Below are 19,054 nucleotides of genomic sequence, written 5' to 3' on the forward strand. Positions count from 1 at the left end.
CCACACAGTCCTGAACCTGCCCTGCCATCATCTGAAGCAAGAGGTGGTAACGAGGTGGAATTCAACCCTCTATATGCTTCAGAGGATGGAGGAGCAGCAAAAGGCCATTCAAGCCTATACATCTGCCCATGATATAGGCAAAAGAGGGGGAATGCACCAGACTCAAGTGCAGTGGAGAATGATTTCAACGTTGTGCAAGGTTCTGCAACCTTTTGAACTTGCCACACGTGAAGTCAGTTCAGACACTGCCAGCCTGAGTCAGGTCATTCCCCTCATCAGGCTTTTGCAGAAGAAGCTGGAGACATTGAAGTAGGAGCTAAAACAGAGCGATTCCGCTAGGCATGTGGGACTTGTGGATGGAGCCCTTAATTTGCTTAACCAGGATTCACGGGTGGTCAATCTGTTGAAATCAGAGCACTACATTTTGGCCACCGTGCTCGATCCTAGATATAAAACCTACGTTGTATCTCTCTTTCCGGCAGACACAAGTCTGCAGAGGTTCAAAGACCTGCTGGTGAGAAAATTGTCAAGTCAAGCGGAACGTGACCCGTCACCATCTCCTCCTTCACATTCTCCCGCAACTGGGGGTGCGAGGAAAAGGCTAAGAATTCCGAGCCCACCCGCTGGCGGTGATGCAGGGCAGTCTGGAGTGAGTGCTGACATCTGGTCCGGACTGAAGGACCTGCCAACGATTACTGACATGTCATCTACTGTCACTTCATATGATTCTCTCACCATTGAAAGAATGGTGGAGGATTATATGAGTGACCGCATCCAAGTAGGCACGTCAGACAGTCCGTACGTATACTAGTAGGAAAAAGAGGCAATTTGGAGGCCCTTGCACAAACTGGCTTTATTCTACCTAAGTTGCCCTCCCTCCAGTGTGTACTCCGAAAGAGTGTTTAGTGCAGCCGCTCACCTTGTCAGCAATCGGCGTACGAGGTTACTTCCAGAAAATGTGGAGAAGATGATGTTCATCAAAATGAATTATAATCAATTCCTCCGTGGAGACATTCACCAGCAGCAATTGCCTCCACAAAGTACACAGGGACCTGAGATGGTGGATTCCAGTGGGGATGAATTAATAATCTGTGAGGAGGGGGATGTACACAGTGAAAGGGGTGAGGAATCGGAGGATGATGATGAGGTGGACATCTTGCCTCTGTAGAGCCAGTTTGTGCAAGGAGAGATTGATTGCTTCTTTTTTTGGTGGGGGCTCAAACCAACCAGTCATTTCAGTCACAGTCGTGTGGCAGACCCTGTCGCTGAAATGATGGGTTCGTTAAAGTGTGCATGTCCTGTTTATACAACATAAGGGTGGGTGAGAGGGCCCAAGGACAATTCCATCTTGCACCTCTTTTTTCTTTCATTTTTCTTTGCATCATGTGCTGTTTGGGGACAATTTTTTTGAAGTGCCATCCTGCTTGATACTGCAGTGCCACTCCTAGATGGGCCAGGTGTTTGTGTCGGCCACTTGTGTCGCTTAGCTTAGCCATCCAGCGACCTCGGTGCAAATTTTAGGACTAAAAATAATATTGTGAGGTGTGAGGTATTCAGAATAGACTGGAAATGAGTGAAAATTATGGTTATTGAGGTTAATAATACTATGGGATCAAAATGATCCCCAAATTCTATGATTTAAGGTTTTTTTTATGGTTTTTTTGAAAAAAACACCCGAATCCAAAACACACCCGAATCCGACAAAAACATTTCGGTGAGGTTTTGCCAAAATGCGTCCGAATCCAAAACACGGCCGCGGAACCGAATCCAAAACCAAAACACAAAACCCGAAAAATGTCCGGTGCACATCACTATGTGAAAGGGGTATAAATGTTGCTGCTTACAAAAGTACACACTGTAATTAAAGGTCATAAACACCAATGTATCATGAAACTTTTAACATTATAAACACATAATTAATAAACAAAAACGCTATACAAATAGCTAAGTAACTGAAACCCAACAGTTAGACATAAACACATATCAAGCAAATAAACAACACTCAGCTGACTAGCTCAAGAGGGAGCAAGAGCCACATTACTACAAAAAATACATTGGTGTGCCTTAATTGTTCATATACAAATCACACAGGCAACATTACTTACCGCTAAAATGTGCCAAAATCAGGTCTTGCCTTACCTGCCTTCCTATATCTGTACTCACAGTGTCGCCAGATGTTTCTAACTCCTCTGCTTGCTAACTGTTTTCTTCATCATCATCATCATGTGGCAGATGTTGCTGCAAACACATGTTATGAAGAAAACAGCAGCAGAACACAATCCTAGTCACCTTTAAGGGACTATACAACAAAAGCCCGGCAGACTTATCCAGACACCGAAACCTTGATTTCAGTACACCAAAACATTGTTCTATCACATTCCGCGTAGACTTATGTGCATGATTGTAATTGTGTTCAGCAGGGGAATCAGGGGCAGACAATGGAGTCAGAAGCCAAGAGTAGCAGCCATAACCCCCATCACCTGAAAAACAGAGATTAGCAGCATTGGAAAATATTGATGCACAAACACAGCGCTAACATAATGTGCAGGTTGAGGTAAGCACAAAATTAAACACAAATACTTGGTACATATCCAGCAGCCAGCCATCCGGCATTTCTCCAGCCTCAAATTTATCAAAGAGGGATGACTGACTGAGGATGAAGAAGTCATGGCAGCCGCCAGGGTAACCCGCAACAACACTCATCATTTTGAGATTTGCATCACAAACCACCTGGACATTAGTTGATTGCCCAAAATGTCTATTTATATAAATATATTGCCTGCCCCTAGGTGGTCTCAGCTCAACGTGTGTGCAATCTATGGCACCCAGCACATTTGGCATGCCAGCAAGCTCATAGAAAGCTACCTTGACTGCATGCCACTGAGACTCCTGGGTAGGGAAGCAGATAGATGCATCTATGTGGGGTTCAAATGCACCCAAAACCTGAGTGTACAGTCAAAAATATAAGGTGAGAGTCTTAAGCACTTTGTTCAAATATACTGTTATAAGTTCACATTACACAATACAGAAATGGGGCATAGAGGAGTATGCATGGTTTGCCTCACCTGATTTAAATATTTTGAAAAGGTGGCCTGTGAGATTCCTATTACATCGCCTGTCACAGCCTGAAAGCTGCCAGTAGCCATAAAGTGCAACACAGCCAGGAGTTTGTGCAGGCCTGAGACAGAGCGAGAGTGTGCTGTCTCAGGGTCTAGGTCCAGTTTGACTAGGTCATACAGACGGAAAATGTTGGTCCTATTTAGCATGAACATCTGTATGACCTGGTCATCGGCCAATGCATTTAAGTTCAAACGCCCCCTAAAAAACCGAGGCCTGCGCAGCCTCCGCGGCACCTGTACATCCTGCTGACCATGTTCAGTTTCCTGGCCCTGGTTTCTTGTAGCCTCATGGAGCAGTCTCAGGAATCCCACAGCAAAACCAAATTCACTGCTACACACGGCAGCAGCCATTTCAGAGTGATTGATTTGCCAAATGTGCTGGCCCACCTTTTAAAGGGCCAAAAATGCAGGTGTGATTAATAATGAAGTCGGAACACATGTAAACACGCTTCTCAAAAGCAGGTCTACTTTTTTCCCGTGATTTTTTACGAATTGTATTTTTTAAGCCTGCAAATGCTCTTTCACGGTAGAGATTTCAAATACGAATGCATAGTAAATGACCGAGTTCTATACCTAAACAGCCGCGTTTGACCGATGGTGTATTCATTCGTATTTTTACAACACAGCCGTAAAAAAAATACGAATGCCCTCATCACTGCCGAGATTTGAGTTCAGTAAATTCCCGAGATGACACTTGGAACAAAAAACACCAAATCGGTCAAAATAGGGAGCTTAGTAAATATACCCCCATGTGCACTGCGGGGGGGGTTAGATAAAGCATGTGCAGAGAGAGTTAAATGTGGGTGGGTTATATTTAGAGATGTTTGGTGGAGATTTTTCATGTTTTGTGTTTTAGTTTTGGATCTCCGCTCGTGTTTTGGATCTGGATTGGTTTTGCCAAAACCATCCTTTTGGGTTTTGGTTTTGGATCTGGATGATTTTTTTAAAACCCCCCATAAAAACAGCTAAAATCACAGAATTTGGGGGTAATTTTGATCCTACGGTATTGACCTCAATAACATTAATTTCCACCTATTTCCAGTCTATTCTGAACACTGAACACCTCACAATATGCTTTTATGCCAAAAGGTTGCACTGAGGTCACTGGATGACTAAGCTAAGCGACACAGGTGGGCAGCACAAATACCTGGCCCATCTAGGAGTGGCACTGCAGTGGCAGACAGGATGGCATTTTTAAAAACTAGGCCCCAAAGAGCACATAATGCAAAGGGGAAAAAAAGAGGTGCAAGTTGGAATTGTCTTGGGCCATCCCAACCGCCCTTATGTTGTTTAAACAGGATATACACAGTTTAAAAAACACAAAATTTCAGTGACAGGTGGTCTCCCTGGAAAAAGCTTGCCAAGTTCTCTGAATCATAGCTAGCTGCAAACATACCACCTCCATATTTGATGACTTTTCACATTATGAGAAGAGGCAAGAGGAATAGGACAGTGTCAAGAAGGTGATTAAAATTAGAGAGTCACATGCAGTCAGGAACAACACACAGGCTTTCACCTCCACTCCTATATTGGTGTGGAACAGAAATTACTTCAACTAAGCAAATATTTAACTATTAATTACCACATTACTGGACAAACTGAAAAACTTGGGGCCAAAGCCTCCAAAATTGTACCACCTTCTCCATTTTCAGGGATTAAGATAATCTCGGATTTAATGCTGGGATACAAAAAAAAACTGGTGTATACCACAGGATCAAGATTGGATATTTTCTGGAGACTTATTTTGTGAAAATCTCATGGGTTTCCTTTTTTTCCTTTTTTTTATTGCATCTTTATTTACATATTTTGTGGCAGATGCCTTATTTTTTGTTTTGCACAGCTCCCAGTTACACGCATGTGAGCATACCTGTGTGTCCCAGTTACACGCATGTGAGCATACCTGTGTGTCTTGTTTATTTTATTCATATTTTATTTTTAAATGAAGCAGCCCCTTAGATGTTTTAGCAGCCTCTCCTGAGCCCGCACAGCAGCCCCGGATGGGGCAAGTTGAGTTTGGGTGCGTGCGGTAAAGTACTAAGCACGACTGTGCAGCAAATTTTTTTTGTTATTGAGCCCCAGCCCTAGTGGAGCTTACCACTCTACAGTCCAAACTCATTTCATACTATAAGTAGGACTGTGGGAGGGAGGAAGCAATGCTAACCTCCGTGCCCACAGCATGCATCAGCCTGGCAAGCCAGATATATTCCTGGCTGTAAGCCACCATGAGACACCAAACTGGGCCTTATTCAGTAACTGTTTGTGCCTCACAGGACCTATGGACCATCTAGTGCTGCAGTGCAATGGAAAGCTGATGCAATGCAAGATCTCTTAAACTCTGTTCTTTTAACACTGTGAGGTCTTGCGATAACCCTACGCAGCCCTTAGGAAAAGAAGATCCCTGTACAACAAATGCTCATCTTCTCAATAAATAATCCCAAAATGCAGAACATCAATAATAAATCAAAATTAAGGTTGACTAATTGGAGCCATTCATTTGAGTGAGTCCCTAACAAGAAATAATTGAGAAGAACCTCTCTCTAATGCTCCGGCAGAAAACATCACGTTTACCTCTCTGGCAGTTGCGCTGGATTATGATTCATTCTCTTCTGAGTCACACTGACTTTGGCCACAAATGTGGTCTCTCCCCACTTTATTTTAAAAAACTTCGGCAATTTCCATTTCCACCTTTGCGGCTAATTTTTACAAATCTGTTTGTGATGTTGAAGCTTGTTTCATATCTGCTCAAGGCTTTCATTTAAACCTAGGATCAAGTACAGCAGCACCCCTGGACTTATACAGCATAGGCAGCACCCCTGGAGAATTACACAGCACAGCAGACAGGCAACAGCACCCCTGCACTTAAATGGCAGTGGGGCAGCACCGCTGGACTGATAGGGCAGAGGGGTAGTACCCCATATAGGGCATCACCACTGGAATGATGTGGCAAAGAAAAGATGTGCAAGATGGAATTGTCCTTGGGCCCTCCCACCCTTATATTGTATAAACATGACATGCACACTTTAACAAACCAATCATTTCAGTGACAGGGTCTGCCACATGACTGTGGCTGAAATGACTGGTTTGTTTGGGCCCCCACCAAAAATTAATCAATTGATCTCTCCTTGCACAAACTGGCTCTACTGTGGCAAGATGTTGTCCTCATCCTCAGATTCCGACCCCCCCCCCCTTCAGTCTTTACATCCTCACAGAGAAATAATATTCAAACAAACCACATCAGTTAGGTGTAACTGCTTACGCTATTACCCAAAGTTTCTGAACTTGACAATGACTTATGATGAATCTGCTGCACATGAAGTATTAGGGAGGAAGTTCCTAGGCGGTTAATTTCCTTACTCCTACTTACATTGGATTGACAAAGGCAACAGATGGCTTGACACCTGCTGTCCGGATTTGTTGAAGAATAATTCCACAAAGAGGTGGCTTTTTTGGTATTTTGCCCAGGCATGACAATGGGCTTCATCCCATGGCCAACAACTGTCTCCACTGGTGCCTTATTCAAACAAACCACATCACCATCAGAATCCTCATCATCAACTTCCTCCGCAGCACCAACTATACCCATATCCTCCTCATCCTGGTGTACTTCTAAAGTGACATCCTCAATCTCAATATCAGCAGCTGGACTGGCGGTTCTCCTCCCAGCACTTGCAATTACTACAGCATACAAGACAGGGCCAGTGTACATTGGCTTTCACTGCACCCTAGAATTATTGCAGCATACAAGACATGGCCAGTGTACATTGATTTTCACTGCAGCCTTGAATTTTTATAGCATACAGGGCCTGTGTAATGTTATTTGAACAGCAACACCCCTATATTTTACAGCATACAGCAGTGTGCTTTCAATTTTTAACAGCTGCACCCCTGAATTTTTATAGCATACAGGGCCAGTGTAATGTTATTTGAACAGCAACACCCCTATATTTTACAGCATACAGCAGTGTGTTTTTAATTTTTAACAACTGCACTCCTGAATTTTTATAGCATACAGGGCCAGTGTAATGTTGTTTTAACAGCATCACCCCTATATTTTACAGCATACAGCAGTGTGCTTTTAATTTTTAACAACTGCACTCCTGAATTTTTACAAAATACAGGGCCAGCAGCAACCTTATATTTTATAGCTTACAGGAACAGTGTGTTTTTAATTTAACAACTGCACCCCTGAATTTTTATATTATACAGGGCCAGTGTAATGTAATTTGAACAGCAGCACCCCAATATTTTACAGCATACAGGAGCAGTGTGCTTTAAATGTTTAACAACTATACATCTGAATTTTTACAACATACAGGGCCAGCAGCACCCCTATATTTTACAGCATACAGGAGGACAGTGCCCTTGCACCCTGCAACAAAGTGACAGCCAGGACAGCAACACTCATGTACAGCTGCAGCACCCAGCCATAACAGCACATGAAACACCAGTGTCACGTCTAGTAAGGTTTGAGGATCCGGCAGCTGAGACTCGCCCAAGGAGGGAGTAGTCTGGGGATGAACAAGATGAGGGGGTTGGATATAGCTCCTTCTCATGGGACAAGGGGTAATGAAGGATGTAGGCGGGGCTCAGAGTTAGTGGGTTGCAGTTCTTGTGGATGGGGCTGAGGTAGAGAGCTGTAGCTGGTGAATGATGACTTAAAAACGTAGTTGTAGACAAAGAACTGCGGGTTGTGGCTTGAAAGACGAAGTTGTAAATGATGAACTGTGGAGCTGTGAATGATGGTTAAAGACGTGGCTGAAGACAAAGAACTGTGGACTGTGATTTGAAAGATGAGACTGTAGATAATGAGCTGAGGACTGTGGAAGGTAGTTCAAGGACGTGGCTGGAGACGAAGAACTGTAGACTGTGGCTTGAAAGACGAGGCTGGAGATAACAAGCTGAGGACTGTGGACGGCGGATCAAGGACGTGGCTGGAGACAAGGATCTGCGGACTACGAGGCAGGAGACCCAGGGTCGACCCGTGTCCAGAGGGTCTTACTGGACCGGGTTTTCCAGGAGCGTCTCCACAGGCAGCAGCTGGTTAGGAACGGCAGGGCTGCAGCAGCAACTGAGAACCGGCTAAGCAGGGTTAGAAGTAACCAGAATACAGCAGGAAACCTGGGAGCACAGGCTAAAGCACCTACAAGAGGGTTGTAACTTGAAGCACTGGCGTCCCTGTCCTAAACCAGCCCCCTTTTATAGGAAGAAGTTTCCCTGGATTGGCTGGAGGAAACAGGAAACAAGAACTATGCCAGAAACTTGGTCTCCAACATGGCGGCGCCCAGTAATGCAGACCTTTTACATAGCCTTACTGCTCACTGCCCCTGGTCTCCTAGACAACGGTTCAGCAAGGGAGAGCCGCTGCAGCAGCGTCCCGCCGCCACAAGCGGACCCCCTCACCGCCGCTACCGCTACCCCCTCCAGACCCGGCGCAGCAGCCCTCCTCCGCCTCCACCCGTGAAGCCAGCCCCGCGGCCCCAGCATACCGGTAAGACCCCGGATGCTGATAACCAGTGACAGTCAGGACAGCCTGGACAGCACCCCTAACACAGCACAGGTACACCACAGTGACTGCAGCAGCACGCCTGCAGAGCACACACTAACCCCACCCGATGCCACTACCCACAGAGAGAGACAGAGGTCTGTCTCCCTCACTCTCCAAGTCCGGAGTGAAAATGGCAGCGAGGTGCTGCTGTTAATATGGGATCCAAAACCCATGAGAATCAGACAGCGGGATTATGACATTTTGCCTCATTTTGGTTTCTGAGTCTGGCGAGAAGTCCCAAGCCCGGCTCGGCACCAGGCTCGGAGCGTGAAGTTCGGGGGGTTCAGTTCTCAGGGAACCGAACCCACTCATCTTTAGTTATATTGTTTCTGTGCAGGGTAAATACTGGCTGCTTTATTTTTACACTGCAATTTAGATTTCAATTTGAACACACTCCACCCAAATCTAACTCTCTCTGCACATGTTAAATTTGCGCCCCCCTGCAGTGCACATGGTTTTGCCCATTTGCTAACAAATTTATTTCTGCAATCAGGTCTGAATTAGGCCCTATGGTAGTGTAAATTCATGAGCCACCAGACCTGGAAACTCAAGTGGCTGCGATGATTCAGCAATTCACACTACCAAATCCTGGGCTACGGGAGGGCTGGTATTCAGTATGGCGGCTGTTGGGATCCAAGCACTCAGTATACCGGTGCCGGAATCCCGATACCCAGCATACCGACAACTATTCTCTCTCTTGGGTGTCCAAGCACTATGTAAGACTCTAGCACTGGATCCAGGATACAGACACTGAGGCAGACTTGACATAATGAACTGGCAACAGGGAGCTTGTGTGGCTGATCTATATAGGGAGTTCAGGTGCTGCTCACAGCTGCGGTAACAGCTAATTATCAAGCTGCAGATACTCAGACCAGAGTGTTGCAGCACCAGAGCAGAGAGACTCCAGGCACGGAAGAGAAACTGCACAGATTTTAACAAATGGGTATGGGTCGTTGGGTCAGATCAACTTAGGTCGACAGTCATTAGGTCGACCATGGAAGGTCGACATGCAGTAGGTCGACAGGGACATTAGGTCGACATGTACTATGTTTTTGGTATTGTTTTCTTCGTAAAGTGACGGGGAACTCCAATTAGTGCACCTTGTCCCCTTGCTTCGCTGCCGCTGCACTCGGCACAGGTTACCATTCCCAATTGTAGTCCACGTGGATCGTCAAGTATGAAAAAGTCCAAAAAAAAATTAAAAATGTGAAAAAACTCATGTTGACCTTTCAACCTGTCGACCTAGTACATGTTGACCTAATGACCATGTTGACTTTTTGACCATGTTGACCTAATGCATGTCGACCTTCAGTGGTTGATCTAATAACTGTCAACATAAGCTGTGTCGACTTAATGACCGTATCCCGGTCTACATGGGCCTGGAGCTGAAATTTATGAAGGGCCTATTGTGTGCACTGGAAGGAGGTGTGACAAGCGCTGTGTTGGTGAGAGTAGTGATGTGACCAGTTTGATGTGGGTGTGGTCTAAATAGGGGGTGTGACCTGTGCCATGAGTGTGGCTATCACAGTGGAGGTCATAGCTAGTGCTTACCTTCAACCACTTAATAGTTAGCTATAACAATAAAAAGTTTGTGACCACCATATAATACAGAATATCAGTGACACCACTTACTGACACAGATACCAGTTACTAACACAGAAACCACTTAATGATTGATACCCCTTACTAACACACACATTTAATGACAGATGCTACTTAAATACACAGACAACACAGATAAACTTACTGCAACAGACAACACTTAAATATAGGAGAGGAGATCCCTGGGACTAGTGTGCTGCAACTCGCCAGGTTTTGTACGCCAGCTCTGCTCTGACATCTATTAAGGCAGTGGAAGATTGGGATGGAAAAGCAGCCAGGGAGATCTCTGAAGTAGCCCTAAATAGGCTGTGGAGTCTATGAGGGGGCGTATCTTGTTGAAGGCATATAAGGGGCATCTGGATGGTCTGATCACATATAAAAAATGTTTTAAAGGCGGGGTAGGGGGTTCCAATCTGAGACTTTTTCTCATGACTCACATACACCTCACTCCAATATACACCAAAACAGCGACTCTCAAAACCAATACAGGATCATACATATTATTATTAGCCTTAACTACTTAACTTCAAACTGTGCTCTACATCTTTTTTACAGTCCTGGTGACTGCTCCCTTCTAGCTCCTTTACACGGACATTCCTCATACTCTCCTACATTATCCTGCTCCTTCCCTCACATCCCAGCCCATCCTCTCCTGCATCACACTGCTCCATCCCTCACACTATGGCCCCTCCTCTCCTCCATCACACTGCTCCATCCCTCACACACTCCAGCCCTTCCTCTCCCTCATCACACTGCTCCATCCCTCACACTCCAGCCCATCCTCTCCTCAATCACCCTGCTCCTTCCTCATATTCTGGTCCCTCCTCTCCTCAATCACTCTGCTCCTTCCCTCATATTCCGGTCCCTCTTCTCCTCAATCACTCTGCTCCTTCCCTCATACTCCGGTCCCTCCTCTCCTCATCACACTGCTCCATCCCTCACACTCCAGCACCTCCACTCCTCCATCCCTCACACTCCAGCCCGCCTCTCCACCATCACTCTGTTCCATCCCTCACACTCTGGCAACTCCTCTCCCTCATCACTCTGCTCCTTCTCTCACACCCTGCCCCCTCCTCTCCTCCATCACTCTGCTCCATCCCTCACACTCTGGCCCGTCCTCTCCTCCATCACTCTGCTCCATCCTTCACACTCTGGCATCTACTCTCCCTCATCACTCTACTCCATGCCTCACAGTCTGGCACCTCCTCTCCCTCATCACTCTGATCCATTCCTCACACTCTGGCACCTCCTCTCCCTCATCCCCGTGCTCCATCCCTTACACTCTGGTACCTCCTCTCCCTCATCACTCTGCTCTATCCCTCACATTCTGGCACCTCCTCTCCCTCATCACTCTGCTCCTTCCCTCACACTCTGGCCCCTCCTCTCCTCTATCACTCTGCTCCATGCCTCACACTCCAGCCCCTCCTCTCCTCCATCACTCTGCTCCATCCCTCACACTCTGGCACCTCTTATCCCTCATCACTCTGCTTCTTCCCTCTCACTCTGGCACCTCCTCTCCATCATCACTCCGCTACTTCCCTCACACTCTGGCCCCTGCTCTTCTCCATCACTCTGCTCCATCCTTGACACTCTGGCCCCTTCTCTCCTCCATCACTCTGCTCCATCCCTCATACTCTGGTCCCTCCTCTCCTCTATCACTCTGCTCCTTCCCTCATACTCTGATCCCATTCTCTCCTACATCACCCTGCTCTGTCTCTCACACTCTGGCCCATTCTCTTCTCCATCACCATGTCCTTCCCTCAGACTTTGGCCCCTCCTCTTCTCCATCAACTGCTTCTTCCCTCCCACTCCGGCCCCTCCTCTCCTCTATCACCCTTTTCCTTCCCTCACACTTCGGCCCCTCCTCTCCCCCATAACTCAGCTCCATCCCTCACCCTCTGGCCCCTCCTCTCCTCCATCACTCTGCTCCTTCCCTCACACCCTGCCCCCTCCTCTCCTCCATCACTCTGCTCCATCCCTCACACTGCAGTTCCTCCACTCCTCCATCCCTCACACTCCAGCCCTTCCTCTACTCTATCACTCTGCTCCATCCCTCACACTCTGCCCCCTCCTCTCCTCCATCACTCTGCTCCATCCCTCACACTCTGGCACCTCCTCTATTACTCTGATCCATCCCTCACACTCTGACACCTCCATTCCCTCATCACTCTGCTCCTTCCCTCACACTCTGGCACCTCCTCTCCCTCATCACTTTGCTCTACCCATCACATTATGGCACCTCCTCTCCCTCATCACTCTGCTCCTTCCCTCACAATCTGGCCCCTCCTCTCCTCCATCACTCTGCTCAATCCCTCACACTCCGGCCCCTCCTCTCCTCCATCACTCTGCTCCATCTACAGTATTGCAGCCACTCCTCACATGTTTCAATGCCTGCCCCCTCTACCACTGCAGGCTACACCGCCCGTAGGAGAAATAAGGAAATAAGAAAATGGTGCTTCTTGAAAACTATTTTTTCAAAGTCTGCTGGAATGTTTATAATGGTTATTAAATAAGCCCACCCTGGAAACACAAATAATTTAAATACATTAACATTGGCCTCTCTATGGTAATTCACATTTTCTATGCCTAGGTAAACATAAAGGTGAGCAGTTTATGACTGTTTGAGCAACAAGTGTATGGGTAGGAGCAGAGGCGTAACTAGGGTTGGTGTCACCCGGTATGGTAACTCATGGTGTCACCCCCACGGACCTCCTTCCGTATCACACCACAGGGGAACCCTTTTTGTACTAGTTTTATATATATATATATATATATATATATATTAGTAAAACGTCAATAATCCCCGGCACTCCAGACCTATTTGTTACTTGCTCCAGTGCCCTCCTGGTGGGTAAGATATCCCACATATGCAGAGTCCTTAGAATAGGTGGCACTTGGAGACTGAGAATTAATGAAAAACCCCTCAGGGTGTGTTTATTCAAATGGTGACGTTTTGGGGAGAGTCCGAAGAAGGGGAAACTCTCCCCGAAACGTCACTGTTTGGATAAACCCCTGCGGGGTTTTGGTTTTCATTAATTCTCAGTCTCCGAGTGCCGCCTATTCTATCTAGTCTATACTATCTAGCCTATTCTACCCTTATACTATCTAGTACTGGTGCCCTTTACACATTATGCCACTGAATGAGCCAAAATTCCCACGATGCCACAGAGTATAATCCTATATTCACATTATGCCACACAGTATGATCCACAATTCACATTATGCTACACAGTATGATCCAAAATGCACATTATGCCAAACAGTATGATCCACAATTCACATTATGCCACACAGTATGAGCCGAAATTCACAATATGCCACATAGTATAAGCCAAAATTCACAATATGCCACACAGTATGAGCCGAAATTCACATTATGGCATACGGAATGTGCCAAAATTCACATTATGCCACACAGTATGAGCCAAAATTCACATTACGCCACACAGTATGAGCAAAAATTCACATTACGCCACACCATATGAGCCAAAATTCACATTACGCCACACAGTATGAGCCGAAATTCACATTACTCCACACAGTATGAGCCGAAATTCACATTACGCCTCACAGTATGAGCCAAAATTCAGGGACAGGGAGAGTGACAGAAAGTGACAGCAGGGACATAGGGAGAGTGACAGGGAGTGGCAGCAGGGGCATAGGGACTGGAAGAGTGACAGCAGTGACAGAGAGAGTGACAGAGGGACAGTAAGAGGGACATAGGGAAGCAGGGTAACAGTACCTGATGAGCAGCGGAGGGTGCTGTAGTCGGTGGTGGTGAGGAGGAGAAGGTCCTGGGTAGCGACGGTGCAGTGGAGGGTGGCGGCAGTGAGGAGAAGGCCCACACAACACAGGAATACATAGGAATGCAGTTGATCTGTCGGTGGTCGGGATCCCGGCAGTCAGGATACCGACACCGGAATCCCGACCGCTGACAATGCCACCGCCGGAATGCCGGATAACAGGGCCTATTCCCACTTGTGGGTGTCCACGACACCCATTGAGTGTGAAAAGAACCTGCGGCGAGTGCAGAGAGCCAACGAGCCCGCTGTGTGGTGAGTGCACTCGCGCCCCCCTCCCCTGCTGGCATTCTGGTGTCCGGGATCTCAGGGTTGATATGATGACACTGGGATGGGGGGGCAGTAATGGTGGGGGGCACTGTGCAGGATGGGAGACACTGGGATGGGGGGGCAGTAATGGTGGGGGACACTGGACAGGGTGGGAGACACTGGGATGGGGGGCAATTATGGTGGGGGACACTTGGCAGGGTGGGAGACACTGGGATGGGGGGGCAGTAATGGTGGGGGACACTGGACAGGGTGGGAGACACTGGGATGGGGGGCAGTTATGGTGGGGGACACTTGGCAGGGTGGGAGACACTGAGATGTAGGGGCAGTATTGGTGGGGGGCACTGGGCAGGATGGGAGACACTGGGATGGGGGGCAGTTATGGTGGGGGACACTTGGCAGGGTGGGAGACACTGGGATGGGGGGCAGTAATGGTGGGGGACACTGGACAGGGTGGGAGACACTGGGATGGGGGCAGTTATGGTGGGGGACACTTGGCAGGGTGGGAGACACTGGGATGGGGGGGCAGTTATGGTGGGGGACACTGGACAGGGTGGGAGACACTGGGATGGGGGTCAATTATGGTGGGGGACACTTGGCAGGGTGGGAGACACTGGGATGGGGGGGCAGTAATGGTGGGGGACACTGGACAAGGTGGGAGACACTGGGATGGGGGGCAGTTATGGTGGGGGACACTTGGCAGGGTGGGAGACACTGGGATGTAGGGGCAGTATTGGTGGGGGGCACTGGGCAGGATGGGAGACACTGGGATGGGGGGCAGTTATGGTGGGGGACACTTGGCAGGGTGGGAGACACTGGGATGGGGGGCAGTAATGGTGGGGGACACTGGACAGGGTGGGAGACACTGGGATGGGGGCAGTTATGGTGGGGGACACTTGGCAGGGTGGGAGACACTCGGATGGGGGGGCAGTTATGGTGGGGGACACTGGACAGGGTGGGAGACACTGGGATGGGGGGCAGTAATGCTGGGGGGCACTGGACAGGGTGGGAGACACTGGGATGGGGGGGACAGTAATGGTGGGGGGCACTGGACAGGGTGGAGACACTGGGATGGGGGCAGTAATGGTGGGGGGCACTGGGCAGGATGGGAGACACTGGGATGGGGGGAAGTTATGGTGGGGGACACTTGGCAGGGTGGGAGACACTGGGATGGGGGGCAGTAATGGTGGGGGACACTGGACAGGGTGGGAGACACTGGGATGGGGGGCAGTTATGGTGGGGGACACTTGGCAGGGTGGGAGACACTGGGATGTAGGGGCAGTATTGGTGGGGGGCACTGGGCAGGATGGGAGACACTGGGATGGGGGGCAGTTATGGTGGGGGACACTTGGCAGGGTGGGAGACACTGGGATGGGGGGGCAGTAATGGTGGGGGACACTGGACAGGGTGGGAGACACTGGGATGGGGGCAGTTATGGTGGGGGACACTTGGCAGGGTGGGAGACACTGGGATGGGGGGGCAGTTATGGTGGGGGACACTGGACAGGGTGGGAGACACTGGGATGGGGGGGCAGTAATGGTGGGGGGCACTGGACAGGGTGGAGACACTGGGATGGGGGCAGTAATGGTGGGGGGCACTGGGCAGGATGGGAGACACTGGGATGGGGGGGCAGTAATGGTGGGCGACACTTGGCAGGGTGGGAGACACTGGGATGAGGGGGCAGTAATGGTGGGGGCACTGGACAGGGTGGGAGACACTGGGATGGGGGGCAGTAATGGTGGGGGGCACTGGGCAGGATGGGAGACACTGGGATGGGGGGGCAGTTATGGTGGGGGACACTTGGCAGGGTGGGAGACACTGGGATGAGGGGCAGTAATTGTGGGGGACAGTGGGCAGAGAGCACTGACCTTGGGTTGCTGCTCCTGTCAAAGCTTGACCCCGCACACTGGCTGCAGCACTGCACTAATACACAGCAGCCTGCTGAGCAGTCCCTCCACTCCGGCTGCTTCTGGGATCTGGCAGCCTGCTGTTTGTGAGGTGGCTGCCAGGGATCACTGCCTCATGCTGGCGGTGCGGCGCGGCTCGGTGGGAGGAGAATAGACAGTGTAGTGCCCAGCCCCAGCGTCAGGAATCCACCATCAATGAGACTGAGCTGTGCGGACAGGAGGCGGGGCTTCCCGGCTTCTCTCCAGCTCTGAGCCTCTCGGGGACCGGAACCAAGCACTGAAGTTACGATCGCCCCCCTGCTGACAAAGGTACACTTCCCCGCCTGCAACACTCCGACACGGGTCTGTACTGTCTGACAGTGACAGCGGGGAGAAGGGGGTGTGGACAGCGCCGCGGCCTGCAGATGTGTCTCGCCTCTCAGATTGCTGGATGGGAATGGGATGCGGGCGCGCAGCTCTATTTGGTGTCACCCCATTGAAGGGTGACACCCGGGTGTGGTCTGCACCCCCCGCACCCCCCTCACTGCTATCAGTGCCTCCCAAAGTGATTTAAATATTTAAAATGCTTAGCATAGTATAAAGAGATAACTTATGACACAGAATATGTGTCATAAGTATCTTCTTTATATTATTTTAATCATTAATGGCAGGGGAGGCACTGCCTCCCCTGACTGCACGTCCCTGCTGTTCCCCCATTCCCCCTTTTATTTTTAAGCTGTGCTTCCTGATCCTCTGTATATTGAACTTGTGGCCCTGTTCCTCCTTATGTTTATTTAACTTATGGCCACTAGCCTCTCTTATATATTTATATAACTATATAGCTTCCTGCCCCCTCCTTTATAATATATTTAACTTATGCCTCATGTCCTCTTAACATACATACTGAAGTTATGACAACACCCCTCTCCACCTACCTTGCTGTTCTACTGTCCTGTTACGTTTATTATGTGCTGCCCGGCTGCTCCAGAGTCCACACCAGACAGAAGAGGCTCATGCACTGCCAATACAATCTTGGGTGCTGGGGGTGGGGCTTCGTGCAGAATGGGGGCGGAGCCTCGGACTAGCCTGGGGTGGAGCCTCTGGCATAATCAGGGTCTGGAGGCAAATTTTCAGACATGGCCTGGGCTGGTCGGAACTTCGGCTGGCTGCTTCGGGGTCAGAGCCGGCCTTAGCTATAGGCAGGCTAGGCATTTGCCTAGGGCATTCAAGCATGTCTAGGGGCATCCAAGCATGTCCCTGCAGTATCTTTTGCTGGGAGGGACAGTCTGCAAACTAACTGTTACTTTCCAAATGTATTCAATCAGTACTTGTATATACTGCTGTTTACATTTGTCAAAAAAAATGCACACTGTGCCTTAAACTTCCTCCGACATGCTTGAATGCCCCTGACTTGTGAGACCTCTCAGACAGACAGCAGAAGCCCAGTAAATGCAATTCCTGGACCTGTGACATTTTTACTGACTATATAAGGTTATTACTGGATGGCTTCTTATGATAACACATGTGTATTTTGGAAGACTGCTTCACAGAAACCTGACATCACCTATACTGCTTGTGCACATGGGGGAGGGGGGCCCTGCCATCCTGTGTGTGTCCCTTATCCCTGTGCAAACCCCAGGTGTCTGCAGGGACATTACATGGGCAGTGTTCTCCCCACACTTTATTTCCTAGTCAGTCCATACCGTAAAATTCCCCTGCCTTCTAGCACTGTAACGTGGTCAGTAAGTTGCGTTGTGCTATTTCTATATCATCAGATCATTCTATATATAGATCATTCTATATCATATTCTATATATATATATTTCTATACATCAGTGCAGCGTGACTTTCGGACACATCAGACTGGAGGGCAGAGCATTTAGCTCCCACAGTATAAAGTAAAGTGCATGCAGTTAACGGGAGTAACAGACACCAGCAAACACACTGAATAGTGAAGAGAATGGACAGTTTCTACATGTTTGATACTGATCTTTTTGTATAACCAGCAAGTGTGGCAGTATCTGTGGCAGTATATGTGTATCATGGGCATTACTAATGTGGGGCATATGTGTAAGGTGCATTACTGTGTGGCATTATGTGTATTATGGGCAATACTAATGTGGGGCATATGTGTAAGGTTCCTTTACTGTGTGGAATTATATGTATTATGGTCATTACTGTGTGGCATTGTGCAGAGTTGAACTGGCCCACAGGGTAACCCCCCGGTGGGCCCCACTACCTGAGCGTTGCAGGTACAGATGCAGAACTAGCGGCGCTAGGGGGCACCAGACAAAATTTTGCCTAGGGCATCAAATTGGCTAGGGCCGGCTCTGTTCGGTGTGCAGGTGACAGTGACTAGGCACTGGCAGCCGGGAGGTGAGGGAGCTGAGCTGCTTGTGATGACAGGATTTTTTTTTCCTGTCATCCCTGGCTGCATTGCAGGGGAGCCTGAGGGCCTTTTTTCAATGGGGGGCCTGGAGCTGCAGCTCCATCCGCCCCATTGGTAATCCAGCCCGGCCTGGATCATGCTTCTAGCTAGTATGCTCACTCTGCTTTCTTGCTGCTTCTAGGTTCTAGCTCCGCTGCAACGTGCTATCTTCATTCGGGTGGTAGTCATGTGACCGCCGGTCGGCTGACCGACAGTCACATGACCTCCTCCGTGAGCCCGACGGCTCACTATCCCGATGGTCGGCATGCCGACCAACAGGGACTATTTCCACTCGTGGGTGTCCACGACACCCATAGAGTGGGAATAGAACCCGTGGCGACCGCAGTTCGACACCGAGCCCGCAGCATGGCGAGCGCAGCGAGCCTGCATGGGGCTTGCTGCACTCG

This window comes from Pseudophryne corroboree, chromosome 2 (genome assembly GCF_028390025.1).
Source record: "Pseudophryne corroboree isolate aPseCor3 chromosome 2, aPseCor3.hap2, whole genome shotgun sequence".
NCBI classification, from domain to species: domain Eukaryota; kingdom Metazoa; phylum Chordata; class Amphibia; order Anura; family Myobatrachidae; genus Pseudophryne; species Pseudophryne corroboree.